This window comes from Stenella coeruleoalba (genome assembly GCF_951394435.1).
Source record: "Stenella coeruleoalba genome assembly, chromosome: 8".
In the NCBI taxonomy this organism is placed as follows: domain Eukaryota; kingdom Metazoa; phylum Chordata; class Mammalia; order Artiodactyla; family Delphinidae; genus Stenella; species Stenella coeruleoalba.
This window is the reverse complement of record NC_137154.1, coordinates 102355485-102371508: the sequence shown is the minus strand read 5'-3', so window position 1 is coordinate 102371508 and position 16024 is coordinate 102355485.

Here is a 16024-nt window from a genome sequence, read left to right as displayed (position 1 = left end):
AGAAGCAAGATCTCCTTGGAAAGGCTGGGGCATAACAGGGGCCTGGTCGATCCATATTGGATTGATTATGAAGCAGGAAGTGAAATCTGACATGGCTGACACTTAACACCTTCACACGCATCCTGTCTCCTAGACGATGAGAATAAAGATATTGTATTTTCAGTGGCACTGACATTTTTATACCTCTTAACGAAAGGGGAAACAACTCTTTGGGCTGGGTTGAAAGGATAAGGAAGCAGAGAACGCCTTCAACAGCCTTTGGGAAGATAGGTGATGTGAGTAGGAAGTTGTATAAGGAAGGAAACATCAAATCCTATATTTTGGGTGAATAAAGCAAACAAGTTTGCCTCAGCCTGGCCAAAGAATGGTTTGGGTGAGAGCAAAAAAACATGAAATAGCAAGTCAAAATAGAGAAATCCAATATTGATTTCTTTATCACCTGAAATAGTTGAAACTTTTTTCAATGTTTTCACTCCCAGTGTATTCAACAATTTCCAGAACTGAAAATATTTTCAAAATTGCATTAACTGTTTAAGGCTACTTGAGGATACATGGAATTGAAGCACAACTGTAAGTGTCTAGATCAACAGCACAACCTGACTTGATAAACTGACAACCACTTATAATAACACAGTCTGGAAATTTGAACAGACCCCGGGAATCACCCCTTTCGTCAACACCTGCCCCACCTCTAAGAGCTTTCCTTCTGAACATCTGAAGGCAGGCAGGGAACTATTTCTACCAGCTCTAGCAAAGAGATACCTCTACTTCCCTCAGTAACATTTTCCCATGCAAAACAGCAGGAAATTATTTTTTTTATTCCAAACTTAAATCTCTCTTGTTGTAATTTATGACCGTTTCTTCATATTTCATATCGGGTGAAAGTGGGGAAGAGCCAGCCCACTACTATTTCTTTCATGGTAAGATGTGTACTTGATTCAGTAGCACCATCCATTCTACTGTCTCCAGAGGGCTGGATGGGCAGGCCTTTATCTATAAAGAGGGGCCACAGCCCCCAGATATGATGGGGCTCAGTACATCACTGGGGTGGTGAGACAGGGGTGGTACCATAGGAAACACCATCAAGTATGATATCAACAGCAGTAATAGCTACAATGACGTGTGGCACCACAACAACATTTCATAATGTTTAGGGTATTTTCACATAAATCATCTCATTTGACAACCATTTTAATTCTTACTTAAAAAAAAAATACTTTTAATTTATGTGCAACTCTTGCCTCACCATCACAATAGCCCATTAAAATTTCCAGAGAGAAAATAGAAATTTCTTGAGACTCTCTAATATCTTTTTTAATAGATTTCATTCTTCTCTTCTCCAAAGCAGGTTATCCTCATAACCTCATATTCTGCTTTCAGTTCTTTTCTGTGCTCTTTTCTACAACTGTATGATTCCCATGAAGTGATTCTCTCTTTCTTCTTTCCACTTTCATTTTGTAAGATTGCATAATTCTTTTTGTAACCATTGTTTTCCTACTTTATATCCATTAAACCTGCCCCACATCTCCCTCACAAACTTCCGTACCTCACACACACACACACACACACACACACACACACACACACACCAAAAAAAGAAAACAAAAAAAAACAACAATAGCAAAAGGAAGAACAATCTTTTGGTTACCTGGATCAAAAATTTCTTATTTTTCACCAGAGAGTACATGTGATGGGTTCTGCTTCTCCCCATTATTATTAAGAAGGTACTCTTTTTCTTTTTTTGCTGTGGTTATTCCTACCAGTCCTGTGTGCCTGCACTTGCTTGTGTGCGCATGAATGTGTGGGAAATCCCTCCTAAGCTCACCTTACCATGCTACAGAGACATAGCATGGGTCCCCACTTGGAGGAAAGTATTTGAATGCATTATTTAAGACAACTGGCATTAGGAATTTGATCAGTTTTAACTTAGTTTTTGGTTGAGTTAACAGCTACATTGTGGGAAGGTCATAGGATTTGGAGTAAAAAAAAAAAGATTTAGGTCAAAATGACCTACCCCTAACTGTGGGACTTTGGGTAAGGCTCTAGGGCTCCCTGGGCATCTGTCTCTTTCAGCAGCAACATAAAAACTGTTCTCTGTGCAATTTTACTCATTATTGGTTCATCTGATATATATATATATATATATATATATATATATATATATATATTTCTAGTTAACCTTTGCACATGGAATTCTAGTCGTTTTATAACACCTATGACACACAGTATTTCTGCATTGTCTTGGAAAGGAATTGTTTAATCAATCAGATCTTTATAAATAAGTAACCTTGATTTCTTGCTTTGGGGTTATTCTATATTACCTCTGTAATTAAAAAAAAAAACAAACAAACCTTCTCCTTGCCCCTCTGTGCCCTGGCTGCATTGTCTGTCACTTCCATTATTCTGTTCTGGCTTCATGGCAAGTTTCCTGGGCCAGCTTTCTAACAGGAATTTACAAAGCTTATTGATCCTCACTTTACAGCATCATTCTCTTGCTTCTCTCAAAAAAAGTCCCTAATGGCTTCTTTCCTCCTTTATACTAATTGTTTTTGTCTTTCTCCCACTTGCTATTAGCAGCCAAAAGTAAATCCCATCTCCCTTGTAACAGAGCAGCCTCTGCATTGAGAATGACCAGCTCTTCTCCAGGAATTTCTCCCCACCACTTAGTTTCTAAGCTTCCATGGCTATGGCTACATTATTTTACTCTTCCTTCTTTGATTAATAACCATATTGTGTTCAGCTGTTGTTTACCTTGATTTTTTTCTCCTTCTCTTGAAGGAGTTCAACACAAAAGCTCCGCATCACCTCTCCTTCAGGCAGCCTTCCCTGGCTACCTTGTCTCCAAAGCCCCTCGCCACCACCCCTTCTCCCTCACTCCTAGAGGGCTGGAGTTGGAGCTTTGATTCTTCCTTAAACTCTTCATCATTCATTGCTTTCATCCTGTCTTCATGAACCTCTTCCATTTTTGATCTTTGTTTTCTGCTATTTCTGCTCAAATTTCCTCACCTTTTTTTTTTCCTGTTCAAGAATTCTATTAAATTATTCCACAGTTGGAAATATCTATTCACCGCTTTAAAGCTGGTGGCTTTATATTTTTTTCCTTCAAAGCTTTCTCCCCCCCTCCCTCCCTCTCTCCCTCATTCCCTCCTTCCTTCCTTTCTTTCTAAATGTTCATTACTTTCTGAAATTTTTGGAAGGAGTACAGGGCATTCCTTATTTCTCTTATAGTTTAAATTTGTTCTTGTTTTAACAAGAACTTGCTCACCTTTCGTGTACTTCTGTCAATTTGTTCATGCCTGAGAAATTTAATTTAGCCTTTACGAAAGCTTGACTAAAGCAGGTACTATTATTCATTTAACACTCCTCAAACTCCACCTCTGTGTCCATAAATCCAATCTAGTCTGTTTCTCCACTTTTCTTGGTCAGTGTTTGTCATTGTTGGGTCATTTTCACAAGCAGCCAGCCCATTCTTACCAGGTGTGTTAGAAATCCACTGACAATACCATTTTTCTTGCCGTGTGTAAGATTTATAATATACATAACAATAACTATTATCAACACTATTTTTCAGATAAAAGTAATATTTAATGAGAAGTTGTAGTGTTAGGCATTATACTATATATTTTCTCACATTAACTCTTTTTATAGCTGTAAAATATTTTTTGAGGCAGGTAAGTAGCCAAACAATTTTATAGGGTTTTTTTTTGTAGATATAGATTTTTATAGATAGAAACAAAGGATTGACAATGGTCATTACTATTGAGCAGCAGAATCAGAGTTCAAATGTATGTCTCCCAATTCCTCCTATGTCACACAGGTCATTTTTTACCTTAACTTTTTTTGTCATTAAAAAAGGTCATGAAGTCATGAACACACTGAGAAATGGAGACAATAATCCACATAATTGATTAAACGTGAATGTTTTACCCTATTTCAGAATTGTCATTAGTTGTAGTGCTGGTATGTGTTGTAGCAGTAACAGTAGTAGTATTTTACATAAATGAAATATTAAAATTGCAGTTGAAGACCTCTATGCACTCCAGTTCAACCCTCTTATACTGAATTTGGTGAATTATTATTATTCTCAACCAATAAAGCCAAGATATAGTGTTGTGCTGAAGGAAGCATTTAGTGTTTATTGAATGATTTTATTTGTGTTTTTGTGTGTCTTGCTTTATGTTCCTAAGGATCGTGTGTTTTAATTGGTGTCTTATTACATTTCTCTCTGCAGCATTCAGAGATGGCTGAAGCCGGGGGCATGTGTGGAAGTTAAGGATTGCTCTACTCAATACACTGATAGAGATGGGAAGTCCTGCAGTTCCCAGAAGCTGGAGAGTCATTTGCATTTCATAGTGCTACTCATGTCATTCCTTATTTAACTTTCGTGATTTTCTCATTTTTGAAGAATGGGATAAACTGGGTAGCTTCTTTGAGTTGAGTTTGAAGAGCTCTTAATTATTTATTGAACCCACTTTCAATGAACTAAGTGTAATTGTAAATGTGGCTTTTGTTTTTCCAACTTATGACTAAAGTGAAATTAATGGAAGAGTTGGTACCCTATTCCTAACTATGGAATTGGGTCTGGGGAGAAATAGAGTATGTGTTGTGTATTATTAGAATGCCTGTGGACAGGGCTAACTGAGACCATTCCCAGATGTGCTAGTAACTGAGGACTAGATGATTATGTTTCTAAAAGCCATGGACCTGAGCTCTTGTATTTCAGAAGACTGATGGAGAACTTACCCAGTTAGGGTTTCTATAATTTATGAAGGATATTGGGAATTTCAATAAAAGGAAAACATTTTCACAAAACTAATATTACAGCAAAGCATCAACAAATAGTATCTTTGTTACAGTAAAGCTAATTATTATTGTATGCCTACTTGGATCAGACACAGTGGAAACTACTTTGAATATATTTCCTCATATAATCCTCATAATTGCCCTATTAAGTATTCTTAGTCTCATTCTATAAATAAGGCAACTGAGGCTTAGGGAGTTTAAGCAATTTATACAAAGCACCCAGTTATTAGCAAATAGAAAAAATTCTGTCTAATTCTGGTAATAGGAGCTGAGCTTTCTCCCTGCAGAGGCTGTCAAATCATAGCACTTAATGTATAAAAGTTATCAAGCAAAGTAGGAAAAAATTAAATGAAAAAGTGAAAGATTTATTGGCTCCTTTATGTGTTTCTACAGCAAACACTGCATATTAGCCATCCTGTCAAACTTATATTGAATTTTCGGTCATTTGACCTTTTATCTGTTTCGTTATCACATCACATCATTTTAGTCTTGTATAGCACTAAGTACTAATAAAGGGAAGTTCAGAATAAAACATTTTTTTCCTCTAGCTTAGCAATTCCCAAGCTTCATGGAACTACGTAGCACGTTCTTTATTTTTGCACAACACACCTCTTCCCAAAGGAGTTATGTGAATGTTTGTTTTTGCCTTCCAAATAAAAGATAATAGTGATTACAAAATGAATACTGTTTCAAGAATGTCCTTATGCTCTTAGGATATTGAAGACAACAGGTAGAGTTAGTCTCTGCTAGCACAATGCCCGGTAAATAGTAAATCATCAATCAATGCTATTTAATATAATTATTACCTTTAGTAAAAGAAATCATGACAAACATAGCTGCAATAGTGCGAGCATGAGATATATGGAGACAAAAACCCATAATGACAAAACTTTGACTTTTGATCTAGTTATCTTGGCACAAAAAAACATGACTAGTTTTGACTATATGGCAAATTTTTTCTTAGGCAAAAAGACTAGTTTAATATTTGCAACATGGAATTTCTAGTAGAAATTACACTAACCAGGTTCTTATTTATTTCTGTTCTAAAAGATAACCGTTCATGAAATGAAGGAAGAACCTCTGCTTTCATAAGAACTTATATTACATGAAAATATTGCCTGAGCCTCAGATCCTGTGAACAGTCATTTTCATAGGACTTACCTAGAATTTTCACACACGTTATTCTAGCCTTTAAAATGCTCTAATAGGGTAGCTGCAGCAATTTACAGACAGGGAAACTGAGCAGAGGTTAAGTGAGTTACTCAAGGACATGGAACAAACAGCTCACATTTTCCATCTCCAAATAAGGGTGTTTTGAAAATTCAACCTCCCATCTGTGGGTGTGGAGCACATTACCAGCACTAATTACCATACTAAACTGTGGGAAATCCAATTCAGAACAATGAATTATTAGGCTTGGATAACAAACAATTAATCACTACCAAATTAATAAATATGTAACATTTGTGTTTTAATTGTTTCACTAGAGTTTCGCTTGTGTGCTTGGCCAAGGCAATGTACCAGGCATTGTGCTGGTAGAGACAGACTCCACTTGCTGTCTTCAATATCCTAACAGTGAAGTTCAGATCTCCTGCTGTGGGGAGTGTAACAGACTAGCCACTCTATCTGCTGATCTTTTGGACCTCCCACTGTGGTCTCTATGCTCTTGATGAACTATTTTTTTAATATGCAAAACAAAACTATAATTTAAGGATTATGACTTACATAGTATTATTGTAATACATGCTATTTTTTTTTCCAGAAATTGAGCTATCATAATTGTTTTGGTGTTTGTGTGTATAGGATGTGCCTAGCATTACATGTTGCATTTTACTGCAAATTTCCATCAAGACCATAGCTGAAAATTGTGTTCATCCATCCCAACATTAAATCCCACAAAGGTTTATTTTATCCAAAACGTTTTCTCCCTCATCTAAATTAAAATCATCTAAAGATAAATATACCCAAGACATTGATTTGGGCTGAATAGAATTTTATCACACCCGATTTTACAGAGCAGAAATTGTGGGGTGTAAGAAGGGATTTGAACCAAGGTGGTTCAGTTCTTAACCACTCTGCATTATTACCTCCCAAAGTCTTGCCAACCAGTTAAGCAGCAAGAGTCTAAGGAATAAGATGGGAAGTTACAAGACAAGAAAACTTTGGTTTCAAATTCTGACAGAGAAGATTTTCAATATAAAATTCTTTACCCAGACAAAAGATCAGATGTGGTGATAAATATTTCAGGTATGCTGAGATTGAAAAATCAACTTATTACCACCTTTTCTCAGGATGATATTAAAACAAAAAAAATGATTTTCAACAAAATTTAAAGTAAAAAGGAAACAGGAAGAGGGTGTTACATCCAGCAAACTGGCCATCCAACACAGGTGGTCATTAAAAGGAACGTTCAGGATGGTAGCTGTGTAGATCTAGAAACAAAACAGTATGGACTAGAACAGAAGGACCGGAACCAATGTCTTTGGGAGTTTGCCAGAAAAAAAGAGATGTATTTGAGTACATGGAAAATAATATTGTTAGGCCTGTAGGAGAAAGATTGGAACTCTTGAAAAGATATCAGTTAGTTTGTTCATAGAAAACTAAACAAATGAAAAATTATGGTAATGATGAACTCCAAAAACAGCAACAACAATAACAACAGCAAAAGGTTTATAAGAAAGGAGGGACACAACAGTGAACAATATTTGGAAGGTTCTAAGAATATAAGCTATTAATTTACCTAAAAGTTGTGATATAATTATGTTGGAAAGCTGGGAGTAGGTGAAGTTAGGATGACGGGTGTGGAAAAGCTAAATCCTTATCTCCAATGGCAGGTTGTCAATACACAAGGCTTAAAATTAAAAACAATACTCAAGGCTAGTAGAATCACATGCTGTTCAGAGACATGGAAGCATCGGTCATGTGAAATAGCTAGAAGAGTTGAGTAGTTGATTTTGGGATAAAAAATCTGAGGAATGGGATGGGGTAGGATACTCTTTCACTTTAAGACTTTAAGAATTATTTGACATTAAAAACTATTTACAGTTATTACTGATATAACATTAAAATTATTTAAAATTTAAAAATAAAAATACTTTTGCTACATGTTTCCCAATATATCAAGGAAGATTCTGGAGCAGGAACAGAACTGGGGAGAAGAGAGAGCTGTCTTTCCCTTGACCCTAGAAGTGAGTCTTCTATATCTTTGCCTCAGAACTGTTAAGATCAAGGTGGACAGACTCTGGAGGAAGGAACGTGACACATGAGTTTGAAACATTGGTTATTGGTCCTCAGATCATGAGCCATGAAAAGAAGGTCACCAAAGGTTTTTTTGTTTTTGTTTTGTTTTGTTTTTTGCTGCTCCCATCAATGCAGGCACAGACCTGAGTTCCTTGAACTTCAGCTCTGCTATGGACATGGGGAGAGCTGCCTGCCCCTCAGTCCTGGCTCCCTCACCAAGAGCGGGGAGCTGCCAGTTAAGTTGGACTCTGGACCCATTAATCATGCACGTGACAGGCATTCTCTCTCTTCAATCTCTCTGGGTGACTGAATGAGCCAATGGAGCCCTGACTATTTTGGCAGGTTTAGTGCTCTGTATCAGTCTGTGTGACCATCCTTGGATTTCCTGCTTTTGTGACACTGATTATTAGGAGTAAGGTCCAAGATTTTGATTTTGGCTTTGGGGCGGCACATGCCAGACTTATGACTTAGCTCAATTTGGACATTGGCTCAAGCCAGGTATGCCAGCTTTTCGAAGAGCCCTCTGTCAAGGTGGGGACCTTCACCCAGCTTTCAGTAAAGTAATTTCCTTTTTCTTATTTGCCTACTGAGCCTTTCACATCTATCCCTTAGCAACCCTACTGGTGGGGAGGTGAGTAGATGGATTGCAAGGCAAGATTCAGGCAATCCTGGGTCCCTGATTCTAATAATCATAAAACAAACAAACACAAAACACTTAAACCTACTTACCTTCACTTCTAACAGCAACCATGAAGAACAAGCAATCACACTTATTTTATACAAAAAACAGTTTTTATGTGTAAAGGTAAGATGCCCAGAACACATTGCTTACAGTCTGTTCTATCCCAAATCCTACACAAAAGACCAGCCCTTGCTATTGATTAAAGACCTAGGGATGCTCATAAAAGCCTCTTCAAGCAGCTGTGGAAGTCTATGGAAATTATATTTTCATGTGCTTTTACAATAATAGTAATAATCATTCATTTTCTAGTGATGAAACAGGAACAAAAGAATGAACAAACAAAACCAAAAGAATAAAAATGGAAGGCTTATGTTAGGTAAGGAGTTAATAAATACTGGAAAAAGACCCAGTGTTCCAGTTTGCCAGTATTAGGCTAAGAGTTGTAGCTTTTGTAACACAGATAATTTCATTTTAAAAGATGAGGATCATATTCTCTCACTCAGATTGCGGAGCTCTAATCTTTTGCAACTGAGTCATCACTTAAATTCAGTAGATGAGACACTAGCACAGAGTTGTTTCCCTATAGGTACTTGCTAAATCCCTGTGAAATAGTTTTATATGGATTTGTGAAGGGGTTGGATAGAAGTATTTACCTTAAATTCCCTAATTCTCAGAAAATCAAATTCTGTCACTTAAACATCAGTTTCTCAGTAATTTCCTCATGAGAAACTGGGAATCCCAAACTTATCTCTCTCACCTAAAATTTTATTTATATTTATTTATGTTATTGAAGTACAGTTGATTTACAATGTTGTGTTACTTTCTGCTGTACAGCAAAGTGATTCAGTTATACAAATATATACATTCTTTTTTATATTCTTTTTTAAACTTCCCTCTCTCTCTCTCTCTCTCTATATCTATCTATCTATCTATCTATCTATCTATATATATATATATGTTTTAAGATTTTATTTTATTTTATTTTTTTATGGCCGTGCCTTGTGGCTTGTGGGATCTTAGTTCGCTGACCAGGGATCAAACCCCAACGGCAGTGAAGGCATGGAGTCTTAACCACTGGACCACCAGGGAATTCCCTACATTCTTTTCCATTTTGGTTTATCACAAGATATTGAGTACAGTTCTCTGTGCTGTACAGTAGGTCCTTGCTGTTTATCCATCCTATGTATAATAGTTTACATCTACTAACCCCAAACTCCTAATCCATCCCTCCCCAAGGCCCCTCCCCTTTGGCAACCACAGGTCTGTTCTCTATGTCTGTGAGTCTGTTTCTGTGTGTGGTGACCACAAGACTGTCATAGATAAGTTCGTGTCGTATTTTATATTCCACATACAAGTGATATCATATGGTATTTGTCTTTCTCTTTCTTACTTCACTTAGTATGATAATCTCTAGGTCCATCCACGTTGCTGCAAATGGCATTATTTCATTCTTTTTTATGGCTGTCATTCACCTAAAATTTTGCTTGCAGAAGCAGACCCAACTCAGAGTGATGTTCAGTGGAAATAGGCAATGTGGGATGGGCTTGTTGGTAACGTCTGTAACTACAGGGTCTCTAATTTTTTTGCTGTGAAATTGTTTAAGTTGAGTGGTTTTTCTCTTGGAAGCTCCTGTTACTTATCCAGCTTCATTTTTTAAGCCTAAACATTTTTACTGCAAGGAAGTTATTCAAATGTGTTGAAATATTAGTCTCCCAGTGAAGACTCTTAAAACAACATATTATTTCAACACTCCCTGCTTCAAGGACCAGTTGTTTCAACATTCCCTGAGTCTCAACCCATATCACAGCCAAGTCTTTCTTCTGCATGTGTCTGAAGATTTACATTTCCATCCACTTAGAAGGGGAAGTCTTTGATTTCGGTCCAGCCATGATGGAGGCAACGTTGGTGCTTGTATCTGAACGTTCTCTTGTTGGGTGAGGCGCCGTTTGGTCTTCCTACTAGTGGTTTCATTATTCTCATTACATTCATTGTTTCATTCTTTCCTCATACTGTTAATATTTTAGAGAAAGGTTAACACTGATTACCATAAAAATCCACGTGGAAGTTCTGCTTATATTGACTCACATAAAAATCTCAACTCTCATCCAAAGCATGTTTATCAAATGACACAAATGATCATTAATTCTTTTCCTCAAATAATAAGAAGGTTACTCTTTTATCATAAATAACACCTTATTCAGAGCATGGCACCTTATTCAAGATTCAAAATGTATTCTTTCAACTCCCGAATGTTATTTGTTTTACGCATTGCCTCCTCATAATAAATGTCACCAATGAATGTTGCTTTACCTTTATTATGATAATACAGTTAGGTAAGCTAAACAAATATCATTTAGCACGGAAAATATAAGTCGCTATTGTAGACACCGTGGAGGAAATGCAGACCAGTAAATGACAATGCCTGCCCTGCCAGGTTGAATAACTAATGCATGACTGACTGTCATAAGTACTGTACAAATGTATGAATAAAATACTCGGGGAATATGGAGGGAGAAGTGATGGATTCAACAATTTCTAACACACACGTGAAAGAGATATACCAATGCAGCCTTACAGAAAAATCACCCTCATCAAATCCTCTCACCTTTTCCCCACTTGTTCTTACAAAGACAATCTATTCTGGGAGCATGTGAAGCTCTTCTGTCACCACTCTGTCACCACTCACACTCAACTCTCTAAAAATTACGGTCTGCATTTTGAAACGGGTTTCACATGCCCTCTCTCCCCAGCTACCCACTCACCCTCTCGACGGCCTCATCGCAAAAGTCATGAGGGGCGTTGCCCGTGTGGTTAGCTGAGTACAGGCCAGGCCAGGAAGCCTCGTGTGAAAGAGGAGTTGCTGGTGGTTTGGCTGAGAGAACAGAAGTCTTGCCAAAGATGGCTTTGCTGCTCACTTTAGAAGTGATGTGTGGTGACCACAAGACTGTTTTCCCCACAGGGCTGAAAAACAGTTCATGAAAAATGACGTGATGGCACATGGAGATTATCTTGATGCCCCCTCCAAGCTCACACACAGAGTGTACACCCTCCCTTGGCCAGAGGACTTAAACATCATTTCCACTGACCGCAGACTTTGAAGCTCTATGTGCACTTGTAATTGGCCTTTAAAGGGCTTCCTTGAGCAGATTCTGTGATACTGAAAGCTTTGCACACACAAGTCATGTAGACCACACCTCCACTGTAAACCACAGATTTGGCCACATCATTCACTGACTCATTGTTTTGTGTTTACAGAGTCCTTGCTCACCCTGGGGTCTAACGTTGAGAAAGACAAGAGTTCATTTCTAGTTGAATTCCCAGAATATCTTCGAAGCTTCTCTTGCTTATTCTTCAAGCTTTTCCCTCTATAAAAGGAAGAAGGATATCTTATCCTATTAGATATTCAAAGAAGTTTTGTGTAATAGATGTAAAATAAACCAAGAGAAACAAAAAGATACGATGTTGAACAAAATCCCCACTGCCTTCTGCACTACTCATATAACCAAGAAAGAGACATATATCTGACTTTGAATTTAGAATTAGAAAAAGCAAGGTATGTAGGATTAGAAAGTAAATTGATGATCTTTTGTACCCATGTTGTTCCAATTCACCAAACATTTGTGGGGCACCCTCTGGGCACCAGGCACTCGACTAAATACATACTTGGGATTCAAAGATGTGTAAGATGTGGTCCCCAACCTCAAGGAGCTCACTGAATATGCAGACAGGAGAAAGTCAACAGTCACTGGAAATGTGGTGTGGTGAGTGTTGAAACAGCTGGGATGGCCATCACCTTGGGAGCACAGAGGCCGGACACAGCTCTGCTGCGCAGGGGAGATTGAATAGCTTGAGGGGAAGAGAAAATATTTGCGGTGGGCATTTAAAGATGAGTCCAACCATCTCCTCAGTCTACACCCAGAAAGATGGAATCACGCACCTTGGGGCCTTCAGGTAACAGGCCAGTGTCTCCATAGTCAGAGAAGAGCAAAGATGAGGGAAAGATGGGAAGGCAGACAGCTCAGCGGCTCCGACAGAGTAGAAGCGCCGGATGCAGCTGGAGCAGGTGAGGGAGGAGGTCAAGGCTTTTTAACAACAGCTGCGACAGCTGGGATCCTAGGATCCTTCGAAAGGAAAGCCAAGCCCGTGAAGACATCAGAGGTGACCCCAAGAAGGGCATGTCAGGACCCTTCAACTAAGCTCTGCAGGAGAATATATACCTTTAATTTACTTTTTTTTAAAACATCTTTATTGGAGTATAATTGCTTTATAATGGTGTGTTAGTTTTTGCTTTATGACAGAGTGAATCAGCTATACATATACATATATCCCCATATCTCCTCCTTCTTGCATCTCCCTAATTTACTTTTAAGTATTTTTGTTTGTAAGAAAATGTATTGAGTTCTTATGCATATTTTGTCCTGGCTTCAGATTGGAGAAATCCTAGTTGGTGAAATAACATTTGAGAGATCTGGGATCCACAGTGTTAACATGGCGTCATGGACCATCTTTGATGCAATCCGTCTGTGCATTCACCACTTCGGGAACTGTGCTCCTCTAAGGCTGGCAATTCATAAAAAAGCACGTGGTTTGAGCTCTTAAGTTTCAGGCTAAGATGGGAACTAAGTCATCTGCACAAATAAGGGAAATGAAATGGACATGGGAAAATGGGTCCTTTGAAGTATAGAAGGAATTTGCATTTTTCCCCTGGAAAAGCTTTCCACTCATGGTACTTATTGGCTTCCTTCACTCCTGTCTGCTCTTTTCAATCTTGTGTGCCGGCACCCCTTCTTTTGCCAGCAACCCAGCCCTCCGTTCCTCAGACCATCCCTCCTGAAGCTGCCTCTCCCTGCAAGTTCATCTTCATCGACAATACTTCCCAGAGCTCTCCTTCCCCTAGGGCTGCCCTCAGCTTCAGGTGCACCACCTACATCCTGGAGGCAACTCATGTCATCCTATCTGAAAACACAGTCATTTCTTCCCGAATTATGGTTCTCTTCCTGAACAATCCTCTTGTTAAACGATGTTGCTATCGTACCTAGACCACACATCTGGACATCATCCCTGTCTTCTCTTTCCTTATCCCTGCACACCTAGGCAATCCACATCCGGTCTGTGGATTCCACAGTCTTATCTTCTGTCTCTAAGACTAAAGTTATTGATGGAAACAAACAGAAACTCACTCAAGGTAAACCATGTCAGAGGAGTTTGTTGTAAAGCCACAACAGATAATTCGAAGGCCCCCGAGGGGATGACAGAAGCCAGCAGGCAGCACAAGGACTGTGACTGAAACTAGAAATTTAGGAAACGAGGATTCTCTCTCCCTCTCTTTCTAGGGCCCGATGATCTCATCTCCCTCTTTGAAGATCATCTTCTCTCTGACGCTTCCCCTGCATCTGCAGTCTGCAGATATGGATACCAGGTCCTCATCTGTGTGATCACAGCACTGGGTTCAGAGCACTCTTGAACAGTCACAGTGATCACCACGGTGACCGTCAATGTCTGCAGATGTGTCTAGCTCACCTGTCATAGTCTCCAGAGATTGTGAATTCCTTGAGGGCTGTAATGTGTTCTCTTCATCTCTGTATCCCCGGGATTTACAACAATGTTAGGCACCTAGTATTCGTCAAAAAACGCTTGCTGCATGGATGCCTACCTCCACCTTCAAGTGCACACATTTGCTGTGACCTTGGTACAGGCCTCAGCATCTCTGGGTTGTTGCAGTCCTCTCCAGCTGGTCTCTGGCTTCTACCGTCTCCTCCCTGGTTGGAGTCCCCTGTTTCCCTGCTTGCGTGTACAGTACATTCCTCACAGAGCGGCTGCATTGATTATTTTGAAACAGAAGTTAGACCACGCCAGTGCTCTGCTCCAGACCTCCCAGTGTCTTTCCATCTCAGCCAACGTGAAAGCCAAGTCCTCACACAGGCCGGCGAGGCTCTGCGGGATCTGACTCTGCGCGGCCTCCTCCAGCTTAGCTCCCGCCTCACTCCTCTCACTCACTGCCCTCCGGCCACAGCGGCCGCCTGGCTACTCCTCCATCACATCCTCCCAGGACCCATGTTTCCTGTGCTTTGCCAGAAACTCTTGGCTCAGATATCTTCGTGGCTGCTTCTTCCATTCCACGAAGACTTGACTCACACATGAGCCTATCAGAAAGACCTGTGCCCCAAGCCCCCTGTGAAGTGGGAGCTGCCATTCCCAAACACCCTACACCCCTTTCACTGCTTTGGTCTTTGGGATTTCTTATATATTTTATATTAATTTTATGTTACGTGTCTTAAACTGCTTGACTATCTGTTTCTTTAAGTCAGAGACTTTTAATTTTTTGTTTACTGCTGTGTCCCTAACATCTAAAATAGTCCTTGTCACTTAATAAAGGCTGAAAGATGTTTTTGAATGAGTACATAAACAAATAGAAAGACATTTGTAGTGATTTTCCCATTTACTTCCCTCTGTTTTAACCAGTTCCTGTGGCTTTCTTCTTCTGATATTGTAACCCTATTGTTTGTTGCCAAATTGGCCACAAATCCTCTATTTCTTGGAGTCAACTTTTGCTTTAACATTTATATCAAAAATGGAGTGCACTTCCATCCCAGGGGGGCAAGAAAACATTCCTGTGCAGATAGATGGGTATTAGAGGTATCAATAATTCAAGACTTCTAAACCCTGCATATGTATGTATACTTCTCCGGTATATGTATGTATGTGAGTGTGTACATTTGTGTGCATGTGTCTGTGCGTGCAGACATTTCCTACCTCTGTCAACTGGAAGAACCCAGAAGTAAAGATATTCCTAGAGTAATGAGTTTATTGAGTGCTCAAATCTTGATGTTTAATACTGAAAGGAAACAAGTATCCTGAGAAGAATGGCTGATAGGGTAGGAGAAGAATCAACCTAGAATATTTTGTTGCGTCAGAAAGCAAGACAGCATGAAAACCGTAATGAGAACATGTCACAAGGACACAGGAGCCAGACTGAAAGGGCTCCCACGGGTGACATCCGGGACACTTTTAGCATCACAGTGATTATGCATGGTATGCATAGTAGTGAACTGTAAATCACTGAAAACAACTTAGGTCTAAGCAGATAATAAGTAGAAAAATAAACAGACGGGGAGAAGGAGTGCTTCCGATTACAACAGAATGCTGGGTGCTGACTGGTAAATGGAGGGTAGAGACAGGAAGCTATCATCTGCAATCATCGCTGTAAAGATTGGATCAGGGAAGACTAATTAATGGATGCTGGATCTTGTGGGAAATTTTGAGGAAGAGCAAGACATTTGTATAATTTTAACTGTCTCC